The sequence below is a fragment of the Dasypus novemcinctus genome, chromosome 5 (assembly GCF_030445035.2).
Source record: "Dasypus novemcinctus isolate mDasNov1 chromosome 5, mDasNov1.1.hap2, whole genome shotgun sequence".
NCBI classification, from domain to species: Eukaryota; Metazoa; Chordata; class Mammalia; order Cingulata; family Dasypodidae; genus Dasypus; species Dasypus novemcinctus.
In genome coordinates, this window is record NC_080677.1 from 81,134,090 (window position 1) to 81,151,481 (window position 17,392).

Sequence of the window (17,392 nt, forward strand, 5' to 3'; positions counted from 1 at the left end):
GTTTGAAATGAGTTTCATTCAAATCCAGGTGTTGGCTGGAGCTACAGGCATTTGAAAGCTTGGTTGGGGATGTAGTATTGCTTCAAAGGTGGCCTAGTCACATGCCAGCAAGTTGTTACTGGCTTTTGGTGGGGGGCCTCCATTACTCCTGTTCCTCTCCACAGGGCAGCTTGAGTGTCTTCATGACATGTCAGGTAGCTTCCCCATAGAGAGCACTCCAAGAGAACAAAGTGAAATTTGGGAGCATTTTCAAGATAACATTAGGCCAGATTTTGCTGAGTGCTTTGAAGATGAAACATGAGAGCACAAGTAGCCTTCTCCACAGACATTTGTCAACATTCAGACTAGTTGAAAAGGTCTCTGGAAAGGCTCAAGAAAATGTTTTGACTTTAAGGGGCAAGATTCCCCCATTCCCACCCCCCCAACTTATAGGATCTTTTATTTTTCCTAGAACTTAGATACAATAAACTCTCAAATATTGATATAGATAACTACACAAAATTAAAATTTTATGCAAGATGTGGCCTTTACAGAACTTGGCTTCTAAGGTAGCTTATAAATATCACAAATTACTCTTTGCTTTTCCATCATAACTAAGGTTGCAACCTTACTCTATACTAAGTACTTAATTGCCCCACCCCTCAGCAGGTGAAAAACCCCTAATTTCTGTCCTAAAATTTATTAATCCTGAACTACCAAATTTTTTAAATCAAATTTCAACAGATAGAACAACAGAAAGTTTATGGGCATCTCAGTCTTTTGCCTAAACTAAGCTTTAGGCCCTAAAGCAATTAAAAGCTGAACTCTGAAAAGAAGACACAGGTTTTTCATTACACTTTGTTTTAATAGGTCTCCAAACTCTGTGACAGATTTTTGGTGAAGTTATTTCTGTTTAAAAAGTACTGATTTTAAAAACTAATAACTTAAAATTGCCACAAAAAAACAAATGGTCCATAAAACATTCCTTTCCTTCTGAAGGTTTTACAATGTATTATCATTAACTAGTCTTTTACTATTAAACTTAAATGTTCAGTTAAAACAAACAGTTCTGAGACCGTTCTTCCACCACTGATTAAGAATGCAGTGGTGGGTGTTGTGGATAATATTCATTTAGCCTTCTGAGCTTTCTGGGTAGAGTTGGTGACATTGCCAGTTCCAGCATCCTTCTTGTCCACTGCCTTGATAACACCTACTGCAGCTGTCTGTCTCATATCACAAACAGCAAAATGACCCAGAGAAGCTCTCATTACACATGGGCTTCCCAGGAACCATGTCAACAATGGCAGCATCACCAGATTTCAGGAATTTGGGGCCATCCTCCAGCTTCTTACTAGAACAGTGATAAATCTTCAGCTCAGCAAACTTGGAAACAATGTGAGCTGTGTGACAATACAGCACAGGTGCATAGCCAGCACTAGATTTGGCATGGCTGGGTTAAGAATAATCACCTGAGCAGTGACACCAGCTGCTTCCTTTGGTATGTTACCAGCCACATCGCCACAAAAAAACATCTTTTACAGAAATGTTTTTAACATTGTCACCAAGAAGAGCTTCACTCAAAGCTTTATGATGCATTTCAACAGACTTTACCTCAGTTGTAACATTAACTGGAGGAAAGGTGAACACCATGTCCAGTTTGAGAACACCAGTCTCCACTCAGCCCACAGGGACAGTACCAATACCACCAATTTTGTAGGCATCCTGAAGAGGCAGACTCAAGGGTTTGCCGTTTGGATCAGTAGGTGGCAGAATGAAATCCAGAGCTTCAAGCAGCATAGTTCCACTGGTATTGCCATCCTTATGGGTGACTTTCCATCCTTTGAACCAAGGCATGTTAGCACTTGGCTCATGTTGTCACCATTCCAGCCAGAAATTGACACAAATGCTATTGTGTCAGGGTTGTAGCCAATTTTCTTAATGTAAGTGCTGACTTTCCTAAAAATTTCCTCATATCTCTTCTGACTATAGGGTGGCTCAGTGGATTCCATTTTGTTAACCCCAACAATTAGTTGTTTCACAGCCAGAGTGTAAGTCAGAAGGGCATGCTCATGGGTCTGCTCATTCTTGGGGATGCCAGCTTCAAATTCACTAACACCAGCAGCAAAAATCAGTACAACCCAGTCAGCTGAAGATGTGCCTGTAATCATGTTTCCAATAAAGTCTATGTGTCCTGGGGCATCATGATAGTCACATAGTATTTGCTATTTACAAATTTCCAAGGGGAAATATCACTGGTGATACCACACTCACATTCTACTTTCAGTTTATCCAATCCCAGGCATACTTAAAGGATCTTTTTCCCACCTCAGCAGCCTCCTTCTCAAAAATTTCAATAGTTCTTTTGTCGATTCCACCACATTTGTAGATCAGGTGAGCAGCAGTGGTGGACTTGCCCAAATCTAAGTGTCCAAAGGTGACAATGTTGATACAAGTCTTTCCCTGCCCCATTTTGGCTTTAAGACATTACAATGGTTTTCATGACACCTGTGCTCTGGTGGCAACTCCATTGTGAAAAGCAGGGGCAAGATTCTTGAATTTAAAATACAACTCAGGGGGACTTCTGGTCCAGGTAATGATGGACTGCCCTGCAGAAAACAACTATAAAACCTGGACATCAAACAAAAACAACTACCAGATGGCACTGGAGAGGGAAAAGAGGCAGACATAACGTGGGTGATAACACTCAAAGGAGAGGAGTTGTATGAAGTAGGTTCTCTGTTTCTGTGACTTTAAGAATGGACCTCAGTGCAATCCATCTAGTGTGCATGGGAGCAGCAGTGATGGAGGTAGAAAATCCATAGTCTCTCTGGCTGGGAAATTCCTAGCTGATGAGACTTGGAGAATCCAAGAAGAGAAAGAGGCAGAGGGGGTAACCCCAAATTCTCTCTACCAATTTGACTGGCCCCTAAATCACATGTTTATGTAACAGACCCAAGGTAGCTCAGATAAGACAAAAGAGCTGAATTGAGCTGAGTTGCATTGTAAGATAAAAGTTTGCAATTCAACCTCAGACAAGATAACTGACTGAATAAACAAAAGGAAAACCCTTGCTAGAGAACAATATCAAAATCAAGAATCTATGCCACATAACATTCATAAAGTCTGGGTAAGTATAGAATATTCCCACATTAAAGGAACCAAGATGGTGGAATATGGTACCAAGGGAAAATAGCAGGTTAGTCAGAGCCCAAGATGAACTAGGTATTAGAGAGATCAGGTAAGGATTTTCAAGTAACTATTTTAACTATCCTCAATGAAATAAAACATTCTTCCAATGAATTTTAAAAAATAGAAAATCTCAAGTGACAAATAGAAACAAGCAAATCTAAATGGAGTTTCTAGGATTGATTATACAATAGCAGAAATTAAAAATTCATGGAATGGGAGACAACCAGCAAGATGGTGGCAGAGTAAGGAGCTCCAAGCATCAGCTTGTGCTATAGGGCAGTTAGTGATCACCCAAAGCTATCTAAAACACATGTTTGGGGGCTCCAGGAGATTGGAGGAACATCTTGCAACATCCTTGAAAGAATGGAAGGAGGAGACTGTCCATCTGCAGAGAAGATTCATGAATAGAACACTTGACACCTTGGAAGCTGATGCCAATATTCCACTGGAGGTGCAAATCACCAGCCTCCACTGGTGGCTGGAGGTGGGGGGTCCACTTCCCAGGAGTGGGGGAGGAAGAGATGGTTGGGCACAGACTTCAGCTGCTGACTGGTGGATTTGGCTGGCTAGAGTGTAATCTTGAGGACAGCTAAGGTTTGAACTTGTCGAAGGTGGAAGGAGACTAGTGGCTGCCATTTTAACTCTGCCCCTGGCATAAAGAGAAGAAGGTGGACTAAAAATCACAGTGTTGATAGGCACCAGCTTTTTTCCATCCAGATCAGATTGCAGCTCTAGCCTAAGCCCTAGCCCCACTTCCAGCAGGCAGGAAGCTAGGGAGATCTGCACTAACCTCTCTGCGAAACTACAGGCCATGCCACAGAGGCTAGTACCTACTCTACTCTGGTGGCACAAACTGCCTCAGGATCTATTCTGTGGCTGGAGTTGGAAACTCCATTTCCCAACAGCAGGGGAGGAAGAGACAGTTGGTTACTGACTTCAGCTACTGATTAGAAAATTTGGCTGGCTGAAGTATAATCCTAAGAACAGCTAAAGTTTGAATCTGTCTAAGTCAGAAAGAGGTCCATTTGATTGAAAAATCACAGTGATGGTAGGGGCCAGCTTCTTTCCATGCAGATCAAATTGCAGCCCTCTGTCAGGGAGGAAACTGGTGGCATCTGCACCATCCTCTCTGGGTAACAACAGGTACATTCAGCTGGCACAGACTGAAAAGTGGGACATCTACTGGGGCAACTGCAGTCATTTTGGACCCACACAGCATAGATTGTTGCACACACCTGCAGGTCAATCCCTGTCCCAGACAGGGGAAGAAGGGGTGAGAAGCTTCATCAGTCTCTCCAGGCAACTACAAATGGTCTTGGCCTGCATGACTTGGTTATTACACACTGCTGTGGCTCTGTCCCTACCCCTAGCAAAGGAGAAAGTTGGGAGAAGCTTCACTGGACCCTGGGGAAATGAGGGGAGCTAGAGCCTCCACAGCTTACAGCACCAATGACATCCTTGGCTCCTATTACACAACCAGCAAGGGAGAAAAGGCAAGAAAGCCCTAAACTAAAGAAAGAAACTGCACCCAGAATGAATATATCTACTAGACACCAAGACACCAACAAAAAACTATAACCCATACTAAAAAACAGGAAGATGTGGCCCAGTTAAAGAAACAAGATAAGCCTCCAAATGACATAAAGGAGTTGAGACAACTAATCATAGGTGTTCAAAGAAATCTCCTTAATAAATTCAATGAGATGGCTAAAGAGATTAGGGCTATTTAAGAAGATTTTGAATGAGCGCAAAGAAGAATTTGAAAGCATATATAGAAAAATAACACATATGAAGGGAATGAAACATGCAATAAATGAAATTTAAAATATACTGGAGTCATGTAACAGCAGATTTGAGAAGGCAGAAGAAAGGATTAATGAGCTTAAAGACATAGTCTCTGAAAGCGAACATACAAAAGAACAGAGGAAGAAAAGAATGGAAAAAATTGAACAACGTCTCAGGGAACTAAATGACAGAAAGAGACCCGTAAACATACATATAATAGGTATTCCAGAAGGAGAAGAGAAGGGAAAGGGGCAGAAAGAATATTTGGAGAAAAAATGTAGAAAATTTCCCAACCCTATTGTAGGATACAGGTATTCATGTCCAAGAAACACAATGTACTCCCATCTGAAAAGACCAACTCTGAGACACATACTAGTCAGAATGTCAAGTGCCAAAGATAGAGTGAGAATTCTGAGAGCAGCAAGAGAAAAGCAATGTGTAACATATAAGGGGTACCCAATAAGATTAAGTGCCTATTCTCATCAGAAGCCATGGAGACAAGAAGGCAGTGGAATATTTAAGACACTGCAAGAGAAAAGCTTCCAGCCAAGAATTTTATATCCAGCAAGATTTTCTTTCAAAAATGAAAGCAAGTTTAGAATATGCATAGATAAAAAAAAAAACTGAGAGAGTTTGTAAGAAAGAGACCAGCCTTGCAGGAAATACTAAAGGGTCTGCTACAATCTGAAAAGAAAAGACAGAAGAGAGAGGCTTGGAAGAGAGTCTGCACATGAAGATGATATCAGTAAAAGTAACTAAAAATGTCAAATGAGTGGTAAAAATAAAATATGACAGATAAAACCCAAAGGTCAAAATGGATAAAATAAGAACTGAATTTACAGTAATAATATTTAATGTTAATGGATACAATTCCCAATCAAAAGAAACACTGGTGGAATGGATAAGGAAATATGAGCCATCTATATGCTCTCTGCAAGAGACTCACCTTAGACCCAAGGATACCAAAAGAATGAAAGTGAAAGAGTGGAAAAAGATATTCCATGTATGCAATAATAACAAAAGCAACAAAAAAGAGCCAGAGTAGCTCTACTTATATTGATGAAATAGATTTTAAAAGACATTAGTAATGAGCAATCTGAGGAGGAAGTCAGGAAAAAAATTCCATTTACAATAGCAACTAAAAGAATCAAGTATTTAGATCTAAATTTAATGAAGGATGTAAAGCACTTGTATTCAGGAAACTATAATGCATTGTTAAAAGAAATAAAAAAGACCTAAATAATAGGAAGAACATTCCATGCTCATGGATTGGAAGACTAAATATCATTAAGATGTCAATTCTGGGTTGGTGATGTCCGCTCCACCTCTATATCAAGAGGGGGCTTAGATCCATGGTTGATGGATGCGAGTCTCCTGCTTGGAGTTGTAGGCGTTCTTGGTTCCCTGGTGTGATGGTTGACCATCTTCACCTCCCTGTTAGCCGACATGTGCAAGTCCAACAAACTGGAGAGTAGGAGCTGCCACTCTGCTAAGGCTTGTGGCCCAGCTGGCACATGGCCAGTCCAGAGATTGAAATCTCCTGGGTATACCCCAACCCCAGCACCAACCACACATTAAATAAAAGTGATAGAAGCATGTGTAGAAAGTTCATTTCTGAGTTCAACTCCATCACACTCAGGAACACAAAATTCCCAGGTAGGGCCCACTGACAAGGCACTGAACTCCAGAGCCAAGCACCATGATTGTAGAACCTGTGCCTCACCAACCCGGGGTCCTCAGGATGGAGGAATAAAATATGGATTAGAGTGAATTTACTGGTATTCTACATAGAACTGTTGTGACTAGTAATGGAATTAACTGTAGCATTGATCTGGAATAAGTGACCAAGGTAGTTGCTGAGGGCAGAGGGAAGTAGAGATGAGATGTGGGGCCATTTTCGGGACTTTGAGTTGTCCTAAATGATATTGCAGGGACAGATGCTGGACATTATATACCCTGCCCAAAACCACTAAACGTACTGGGGGAGAATGTAAACTACAATGTAAACTATAATCTATGTGGTTCAGCAGTGATCCAAAGTGTACTCACCAAGTGCAATAAATGTGCCACAATGATGAGGGAGGTTGTTGATGTGAGAGGAGTGGGGGGTGGGGGCAGGGGGCAGGGTATGTGGGAACCTCATTTTTTAATGGAACATTTTAAAATTTATATATCTTTAAAAAAAGACAATTTAATAAAAAATAAATTAAAAAAGATGTCAATTCTATCAAAATTAATATACAGACTCAATGTAATCCTGAAAAAAATTCCACCAGCGTCTTTAAAACAAATGGAAAACACAATTATCAAATTTATTTGGAAGGGTAGAGGATCCTGAATAGCCAGAAACATCTTAAAAAGGAAAAGTGAAGCTGGAGGACTCTCACTTCCAGACTTTAAATCATATTACCTGGCTACAAGGTAAAAACAGCATGGTACTTGCTTAAAGATAGAAACATAGACCAAGGGAACTGAATTGATGTTTCAGAAATAGACCCTCACATCTATGGTCAAGTGATTTTTGACAGATTCACCCAGCTCGGGCAGAACAGTCCATTCAACAAATGGTGCTGGGAGAACTGGATATACATACCCAAAAGAAAGAAGGAGGTCTTCTATCTCACACCTTATAAAAAAATTAACTCAAAATGGATTGAAGACCGAAATATAAAAACAAGAGCCATAAAGCTTCTAGAAGAAAATGTAGGAAAACATCATCAAGACCTGGTGGTAGGTGGTGTGCTATTAAATGAGGAAAGAGGAGGATTGAGAAGGACAATTGATTCTTAATGTATGTAGAAATTTTAATTAACTTTACTGTAAAAGTGTGGAAATGTATAGAGTTGATAGTAACACATTATAGTGAGTAATAGCTGGTTTATAAATAGGAATGTGACTGGAAAGTGTAGTCTAGGCATGTAAATGTCAGTTGAAAAAAAGCAGAATAATCTAGGGATTGAATAACACAGTAAACCCAGAGATGGATGAGAACTGTGGTTGATGGCACAAATGCAAGAGCGTCTTCTGTGAGCTAGAGCAGATGTATGCCACTATTGCAGGGGAGTGGTAGGAATGTGAAAAAAAACATGGAAAAAGTACAACTGGAGTGACCTATAGACTATGGTTAGCAGCAATACTGTAATATTCATACATCTATGCCAAAGGTGTACTGTGTTGATAATGGGGGATTGTGGGAAAAGTATGCTACATGTATGTGATGGACCATGGTTGATGATAATAGTCTGATGATATTATCTCACAATCTGTAACAAATGTTCCACCATGGTGTGGGGTGCTGATAAAGGGGTGTTGTATGGGAATTCTACACATGAGCAAGATTGTTTTGTAAGTTCACAACTTCTGTAATAAACATTCTTTCAAAAAATAATAATAGGATGGGTTGGGGAAAAAATACACCAAATTTAAGATATGGACTATAGTTTGTAGTAAGATTTTGATAATATTCTTTCCTAATCTGAAACAAATGTCTCATAACAATGCAAGGTGTTGTTGGTGAGTTGATATAGGGGACCCTTGTATGATGTTATGCATGTTTGTTTTGTAAGTTCATAACTTTTACTATACACTTATTATTTATGTAAGTTCATGTATAAATGATATTAAAAAAAGCGTGGGTTGGGGGAAAATATACTGAATAATTAAATATAAGACAATTTGATTAGTAGTAATATTTTGAGGACGCTCTTTCATCATTTGTTAAAGTTGTTTCAAAACAATGCAAGTTATTGGTGGTGAGGTATGAGAGCCCTGTATGATGTTATGCATGTTTGTTTTGTAAGCTTACAACTTTTACTATACACTTATTGTTTATGTATGTTTTGTATGAGTGATATACTTCAATAAATTTTTTAAATGAAAAAAATTCATGGGATGGACTTAGCCAAATGGAGATGACTGTGGGAAGGAAAGTGAGTTAAGTGGAAAGTCAATAGTTATACTTAAATGTATAGGATATAGAGAAAAAAAGACTGGGAAAAAAGTGAATACAATCTGAAGGACCTGTTACATAAGTATCAACTGATGCAATATAATCATCAGGGTTTTGGTTTTTTTTTTTTTTTTTTTTTTGGTTTGTTTGTTTTTTTCTCTCCCTCTCTTTTTAAAAGATTCATAGATCACACAAAATGTTACATTAAAAAATATAAGAGGTTTCTATATCTACCTTACTCCCCATACCCCCATTCCTCCCACATCAACAACTTCTTTGACTAGTGTGGTACATTGGTTGCATTTGATGAATACATTTTTGGAGCATTGCTACACAGCATGGATTACAGATTACATTGTAGTTTACACTCTTTCCCCATGCATTCAATGGGTTATGGCAGGATATAGAATGTCCTGCAATATCATTCAGGACAACTCCAAAACCTGAAATTCCCCATATCATACCTCTTCTTCCCTCTCCTTGCCCTCAGCAACTACCATGCCACTGTCTTCACATCAATGATATAATTTCTTCCATTGCGCAAGTCACAATAATTCTATAGTAGAATACCAGTAAGTCCACTCTAATCCATATTTTATTCCTCCATCCTGAGGACCCTGGGATGGTGATACCCACTCCACCTCTAAATTGAGAGGGGGCTTAGATCCCACATGGCTGATGGATGGGATGCTCTTGCTTGCAGCTATAGACTCTCTCAGTTCCTTGGTGTGATGATTGGCCATTCTCACCTCCTTTGTTAGCTGATCTGGTTATGTCCAATGAACTGAAGAATAGGTGTTGCAGCTCTGCTGAAGCTCAGGGCTCAGCTGGTACATGGGCAGTCCAGAGACTCAAGTCTCCTGGGCAAACACTAACCCCAGGGCCAACCACAGGATCATAATCATCAGGTTTTTAAATTTTTTTAAAACTGAAGTATATCATGCATATATGATCAACTGGCCCAATATACCAACATGTGTGAAATTAGAATCCCAGAAGGAGAAGAGAGAAAGAATGGAATCTAAAGAATTAGGTGAAGAAAAATGGCAAAAAGTATCCCAAATTTGTTAAAGGACAGAAATTCATAGGTATAAGATGCTCAAAGGACATCAAGTACAAAAATGTAAACAATAATAAGACACAACAAGGGTCCAACTATTGAAAGTCAAAGATAGAGAGTGTATTAGCCAGGATTCTCTAGGGAAACAGAATTGACAGGAGATGTCTGTACATAGCATGGGATTTAAAAAAATCTTCTCATGCAACTGTGGGGATGCACAAGTCCAAATTCTGTAGGGCAGGCTGTGAACCAGGAGCTTCAATGAAGTCCTTCATGAGTTCCCCAGGAGACACTGGCCGTATGAAGTAGAGATGGGAATTCTCTCTTTGAATGCTGAAATCACCTCCCCTTTTAAGGCCTTCAACTAACTGGATGAGTTGTCACACAGAGGCATTCTCCTCAGTTGATTGTAGATGTAACCAGCCATCTATGCAATCAACTCACTGATGATTAGAGTCCATGAAATTCCCTTGTATTACAATTAGCCCTGTGCTTACTTGACCAAACAACTGGACATTATTACCTGGCTGAGTTGACACATTAGCCTAATCATCACAGTCCACCCCTTGTCAACTTAGCATCTATATACATCACCTTAAGCCATATATAGTCTCTAAATAAAAACAATAATATATATATATATATATATTTCCACCTAATAATATTCAACTGTCCTGCATGCAATCAGAAAAGTCCTAAATTCCTCCAGAATAGTGTACAAGGCCTTGGGTAATAGTCATTCTTAAATTTGACATTCTTAAATATTATGACATGAAACTGATACAACTTGTGACATATGATAAGGGTAATGGTTAGGGAAGAAAACAAAGATATTTGTTTTATGTACATATAAAAACATAACAAAACAAGGAAGAAATATTTATGACCACTACAATCCTTGTTTCTGTAACTGGTCTTGTGTTTGAAGTTCATATTTATCCCTACCTTCTTCCATTACGCATTCCATGTTCCCTTTACCCTTAGCAAGCACCTCAGCTGGTCATGGTTCTTTGCTTCATGGATTAACCCAAACTTTCATTACTGAAGAGTCTGGGTCATTGATAGTCCTGTCTGGATTGGGTTGTTGCAATTTTCCATTGACTTTAATCACAGGGCATGGCAGTACTAAGAGACACCCTAGAAGATCTCCTGTATTTTAGGCAAACTCTTCTTTACCTCCATTGTATAGGTGTAGTCTTATTTCCCCTTCATAGTTGGGATTAATCACCTCAGCCAGTACAGTAATTTCCTTCTATGTCTGTTGATTCAGAGGCACAAGAAGCCCAAAAATGGCTGGATAGCCATCTTAACTTCTAGTTTAGTGGAGTCATTGTTGTGTTCCCTCATGGCAGCACTCCTCCTTTTGGAACTAAGACCTGCAGACCAGCAGAGTTGAAAGTTGCAGAGACAGGAAGCAAACATTTTCCTGGTGGAATACTAGGGATAATAGCGAGTGGCGCCACTTCCATTTCCACCCCTTGATTCCTGGACCTGTGAATCCTGGCTTTGGGACAAATAGCATCATAGAGTGGACCCTGGTTTAGAGAATACACAGCCTCCTGGAGAACACTGTCCAGCCCTGCAAGGTACTGTCTCCTAGTTGATGCCATAATTGAGCCTTCAAAAGGTCATTCCACCATTCCATCAATCCAGCTGCCTCGGGATGATGGAGAACATAGTAAGACCAGTGAATTCTATGAGCATGTGCCCATTCCTTTACGGCATTTGCTGTGAAGTGTGTTCTTTGATCAGAAGCAATGTTGTGTGGAATGCCATTGTAGTGGATAGGACATTTGGTAAGTCCACGGATGGTAGTTTTGGCAGAAGCACTGCATGCAGGGAAGACAAACTCATGTCAGGAGTTATATGTCCATTCCAATTAGAACATATTGCTGCCCTTTCCCTGATGGACATGATCTCTGCTGCTGGCAGATTGGGCACTTAGCAGTGGCTGTAACGAAGTTGGCCTTGGTTAGGGGAAGACTTCCTTATAATCAGTTGCTGAGCTGAGTCCATACATAATCTCCATCCTTACCACCATGGCCACTTTGTTCAAGAGCCCATTGGGCAATGACAGGAGTAGCTGGGGAAAGAGTCTGAGCATTAGCTACAGAGCGGATCATCTTATCTACTTGATTATTAAAATCTTCCTCTGCTAAAGTCATCTTCTGGTGAGCATTTGTGTGGGACACAAATATTTTCATGTTTTTTGCCCACTCAGAAAGGGCTATCAACATACCTCTTCCCCAGACCTTTGTGGAAGTTCTGGCCACTGGGAGGATTTACTCTCATCACTGTCCTTCAGGGAAGTCCCAGAAAAGGACAGGGCTGCCGCTGTCCACTTTCAGGTGGTAGCTGCATATCATGCAGAACCATATGTAAAAAAGGCCTGAATTTTCTCTTCTTCAGTCAACTGATTGTAAGGAACTCCCAAGAGGCCATACCTGTGTGCTGGAAAAAAAAGGTAATGAAGTAGTAGTGGTGACCATGGGCATTGGGGTCACTTCCTCATATAACTTACTTGTGCTTTCAGGACCTGCTTGAGCCCTCTCTCATATATACCACTTCCACTTTATGAGGGAGTGCTGCTGTGCATGCCCAACTTTATGGTTTGGCAGGTCAGAAAATATCCAGCTCATGATAGGCAACTCAGGTCTCATAGTAACTTGGTGGTCCATGGTTAAGCATTCATTCTCTACAAAGGCTCAGTAGCAGGCCAAAAGCTCTTTCTCAAAAGGAGAGTACTTTTCTGCAGAGGATGGCAGGGTTTGCTCCAAAATCCTAATAACCTGCATTGTGATTCTGCCATATGGGCCTGCCAAAGGCTCTAAAAGTCACCTCTATTTGCCACTGACACTTCCAGCACCACTGAAACTGCTGGATCACATAGCCCAAGGGGCAGGGCAGCTTGCACAACAACCTGTACCTGTCACAGAGCCTTTTCTTATACTGGCTCCCACTCAAAACTAGACGCTTTTCTGGTCACTCAGTAAATGGGCCAGAGTAGCACACCCGAATGAGGAATGTATTGTCTCTGAAATCCGAAGAGACCAACTAAGCATTGTGCCTCTTTTTTGGTCACAGGAGGGGCCAGACGTACCAGCTTATTCTTCACTTTAGAAGGGATATCTCGACTTGCCCCACTAGTTGACATATTAGCCCAACCATTATAGAATGCAAATCTTGAAAGCATCAAAAGAAAAACATGTTATGTAAAGTGTAACAATCATTTGAATAATGGCTGGGTTTTCATCAGAATCCATTGGGGCAGAGGACAATTGAACATCTCTAAAGTGCTGTAAGAAAAAACTATAAACCTAAATTCTATATCCAGAGAAAATATCCTTCAAGAAATAAGGTGAAAAAAAAAGATATTTTCAGATGAAAAAAGACAAAGTATTCATTCTCAGGAGAATTTCAGTACATGATATACTAAAGAAAGTTTGAAGGGCAGAAGCTAAATGATACATGATAGAAACTGGTATCTGCATAAAGGAACAAAGAATGTAAAAAACTATAAATGCAAAAGACTTTTCCCTCTGTGTGCTTATCCCTCTTAATTTCTTTATATGACTCACATAACTCTTCAATGAAAAATTTTGACATTGTTTTGTATAATTCCTAACACAAAGATGTGATATGTATAACAATAATTTGGGGGCATATAGATAAAATTGTATCAATATTCCTTATTATACATGAAGTGGTAAAATATGAAATGTAAGTGGATTATGAAAATTACCATCACAGAGCAATTACTAAAATAATAATGTGAAGAATTATAGCCAATAGGACCCAGTTTTTTTCTGGCAAGATGGAGCAACATATACCCTCCTGCATGATACAGCTGAAATTAACCAAAGCAGCTAAAACCAAAAATGAAAGACAACTGAATATTTAGACTTTGGGATATCAGGAAATGAGGGACTAAGATATGAGAAACAAAAGCAGTAAGCTCTGTAACTGTCCCACTTTCCTTCCTGAGGGCAATTTTTAGATGATGGTGTGGGGATGGGGAAGTCAGGTAGAACACAGCTACCACCCTGAATTGATTACTTACAGTTGTGCTTGTAGAGAGGTCAAAACTGGAGTTTTCAGGGCAGAGTACCAGAGAGGACAGAGCTTCACAGAGAGAAAAAAACGAGCTCTGGAGATCAGCAGAGGGTACCTTCCAGTGTTTAGCTCAGTACAGGGCTTATGTGTAAGGAAACCAGCAAGGCTGGCAAAGAAGCACCTGAAGAGATTAGTGGAAACAGAATGTGGAGCTCACACAGGGCCTGGAAAAGTTTCTGTACTGACAGCCAGAATGAAACACCACATTATGTGTGGAGAATCAGGTAATATATTCAAAAGATGTCAGGCTCAGAAGTAGGGAAGTAGGTAAGATGAGGTGGGGCATTAATCCTAGACTAACAACTGCTCTGGTTCCATCTAACAAAATGTAAAAGTAATCCCTGAAAGAATCAAACTATGGCCAGGGAACTTAACTCTGTCCCAGAAAAAAAGATCAAGAATATTTATAGGGATACAGAAATATCCAGCAATCAAATAATAAAACTCACAATATCCAGCACATAAACATTAATAGGTTTATTCATTTTCAATTTCTATATAAAAGATTACCACAAATGTAACAGTTTAAAACAACACCAATTTATTATCTCACATTTCTTTAGTCAAAAATCCAGGCATGGCTTATGTGGTTTCTCAGCTGAGGTATCAGAAGGTTGTAGTCAAAGGGTCAGCTGGGGCTGCTATAGTCTCATCGGAGGCTTGAGGTCCTCTTCCAAGCGCATGTGGGTTTTGGAAGAATTCATTTCCTTGAAGAGGCAGAGCTCACGGAGCATGTCTCTCTGACTTCCTTACCATACCTCCAGCAGGTGAGTATAATTATTCCCATTTTATATATGAGGAACCAAAGGAACAGAAAATTGAAGTAATGTGTCCATGGTTGCACAGATAGTAAATGAGTAACTTGTGACTCACATCCGTACTTGGCACTGGAAGGCATCTGATAAAGGCTTTGTGAATGTGATGGTGAGACTTGCAGAATAGGATGAAATTATAGGGACTTCGACAGTGCCAGGGGTGTGGCGTAAACTCCAGCAACCTGGTGGCATGAGTTTGAACTACTTAGCTAGTATTTACAAAGTAAGAATAGGTGTCTGTGCCATACTGGTTCAGGGTAGGTATTGCAGTTTAAAAAAAAGTGCTCATGAAAAAGCTACATCACCTGTCAGGAGCCAAACTGAGGGTCCTGTGAAAAGATTGGGCTTATTTAACCATCAGTGAAAAGAAAGAGTGAGTTTGCCTTTTGGCTTACCTTCCCACTGCTGCCCTGCCCTCCTGAAATCCTGGAGAGCATGGGTACTGAATGGTTCTTGATGAGATCACTGCCTTCTCTCTGGGGATTACTGGGCAACCTCTTTATGTTTAGCCACAGGGCTGCCCCACTGCCTTTTGCAAATGTTGCAATATCCATTCTCCATTTTTGTAAAGTCATGGTTATGCCCAATAATTCAGAGATATTTTACCAAATTCCTTACAGTTCCCAAAGAAAAGACTGTTATAACTGGATGAAGTTCTGCTTTCAGGTTACAGTAAAATGAATCTCCCCTAATTTTTTTTCTCTCTCTCAGTGATACCTGAGTTAGAATGAGAAGACTCGCTAAGTTTTAATGTCAATGAACCTGAAATATATAGTGTGTGGTCATAGTAGTCATTGCCTTATTCCTGCTTTGCTGATTTAAAAGGAAGAATATGTTAATGTAAGTCCTATTACTTTTAATTTGATGATTTATTCATTCATTTCACAGGGAATATTGGGAGAGAGCCACCACTTTGCTAATAGTTGCAGATACAGAGATGAGGCCCAATGCCCTAAGTTTCACAAAAAGATCTGGCAAGGATGTGAATTCAACTGTCATGGTAATTTGGCTATAGGCATGATTAAAGTATGCTTCTAGTTTTCTACTCCTTCTGCACTATATTTGCAAGAGAAAAGATTTTTTTCCCCACAGTCATGGAAAGTCCGCAGTCATGAGCCCAGAGTCTAGCCATTTAAGCTTGTCATTCCTTTCTTTAGCTACTTAGTCTTGGAAAAAAGTCCATCATCCTCAAATTCTCCTGGCCTTCAAACTGTTTTATGATGGCAGCAGTTTGGTTCCCCTAAATTCCTGCTTTCCAAGGACACTTAATACTGGTGACGACAGTTATTATTTCAATTGACATTTCTACCTCTGCATGCCATAGGCTACCGGTTACTCACATCTGATTAGTGATGGGATTATTAGACTTTTAGCAACAACTGAAACAGATTCTCTATATCTGTGGCTGCAACCCACTCCTGGAACCAAGTTTTTACCATCAGGATTCTTGGAGAAATGCACACACAAATGCACACATACACATAGATATATACAGGCACACACAGAGATACCAAGCCTGGTTAATTAAAAAGAAAAGTGATATATTAATAGGATATTTGGTAGCTCTTAGACCTCATAAGAACTGGCTTAGGAAAATGGACAGGAATAAACTCTAGGTCTTACCAAAGATCCCAGACCTTACCAAAGCAGATTCTGCTTCTAATGCTACCAAAGGCACAACTGCCACCTTCCTGGCTTCCTGGCTGCCACTTTCACCACCGGTACAAATTTGAATGCTTCCCTGCTTCTTTCTATCATTTAGACTCAAAATCTCAGGAAGGAACACTGGACTGCCAAATCCAGGCCCTACCTCCCAGAGGGCTAAGAACAAGTATCTGTGTCTCCACCAAGACTCACATCACAGCCGTTTCCTCATATGTAGAGTGGGGTTCCGATCCATCCACAAACCGACACATGTCCTCCATTCTCAATAAGACACGAAGTAAATGATCCTCATGCCCTTTAGAGATCACCTTGAATGATGGGTTTAATGGTGTGAGACTGGTGAGGATCGACAGGAAGTCTCAACTGAACACAGCCTCATGGAGCTTGATGATTTATTGGATGGGAGGGGTGAGGGAGAGAGAGGGGTGGCAACCAACACCACTCTCAGGCTTCTGCCTAGGATGACTAGGGTATCCTGTTAATCTTTACAAAACCATCCAGAAGATAATATTTACCTTTAACTCTCCTGTAGTGAGTGGGAAAAGTGGGACTGGATACTAGGTAGCCTAAGACCAGAGAGGGTAGTATGGTGTAGTGGTTAAGAGATTCTGGATACAGTCTTCTTTGGTTCAACTCCTGGCTCTTGGAATAGTGCCTGACACTAAGTACTCAGTAAATTTCAGTTATTGTTAATAACTATTGTTAGTTATTTTCATTCAGTGCTCACTCCAATTATCTAGTGAGATGGGGGAGGTGGTGTCTTATTCACCTCAATGAAGATGTTAACCTGAAAGAACAGGGTTTGCTTTAGCAGCTATGGTGTACTGCTCAGGCCTT

At 40.2% G+C, this 17,392-nt stretch overlaps 1 pseudogene; it reads right to left on the reverse strand.

Annotated features, from left to right (window-relative positions):
• Nucleotides 1–1,106: 1,106 nt before the first annotated feature.
• LOC101416913 (elongation factor 1-alpha 1 pseudogene) lies at nt 1,107–2,448 on the reverse strand (annotated as a pseudogene).
• Nucleotides 2,449–17,392: the final 14,944 nt, after the last annotated feature.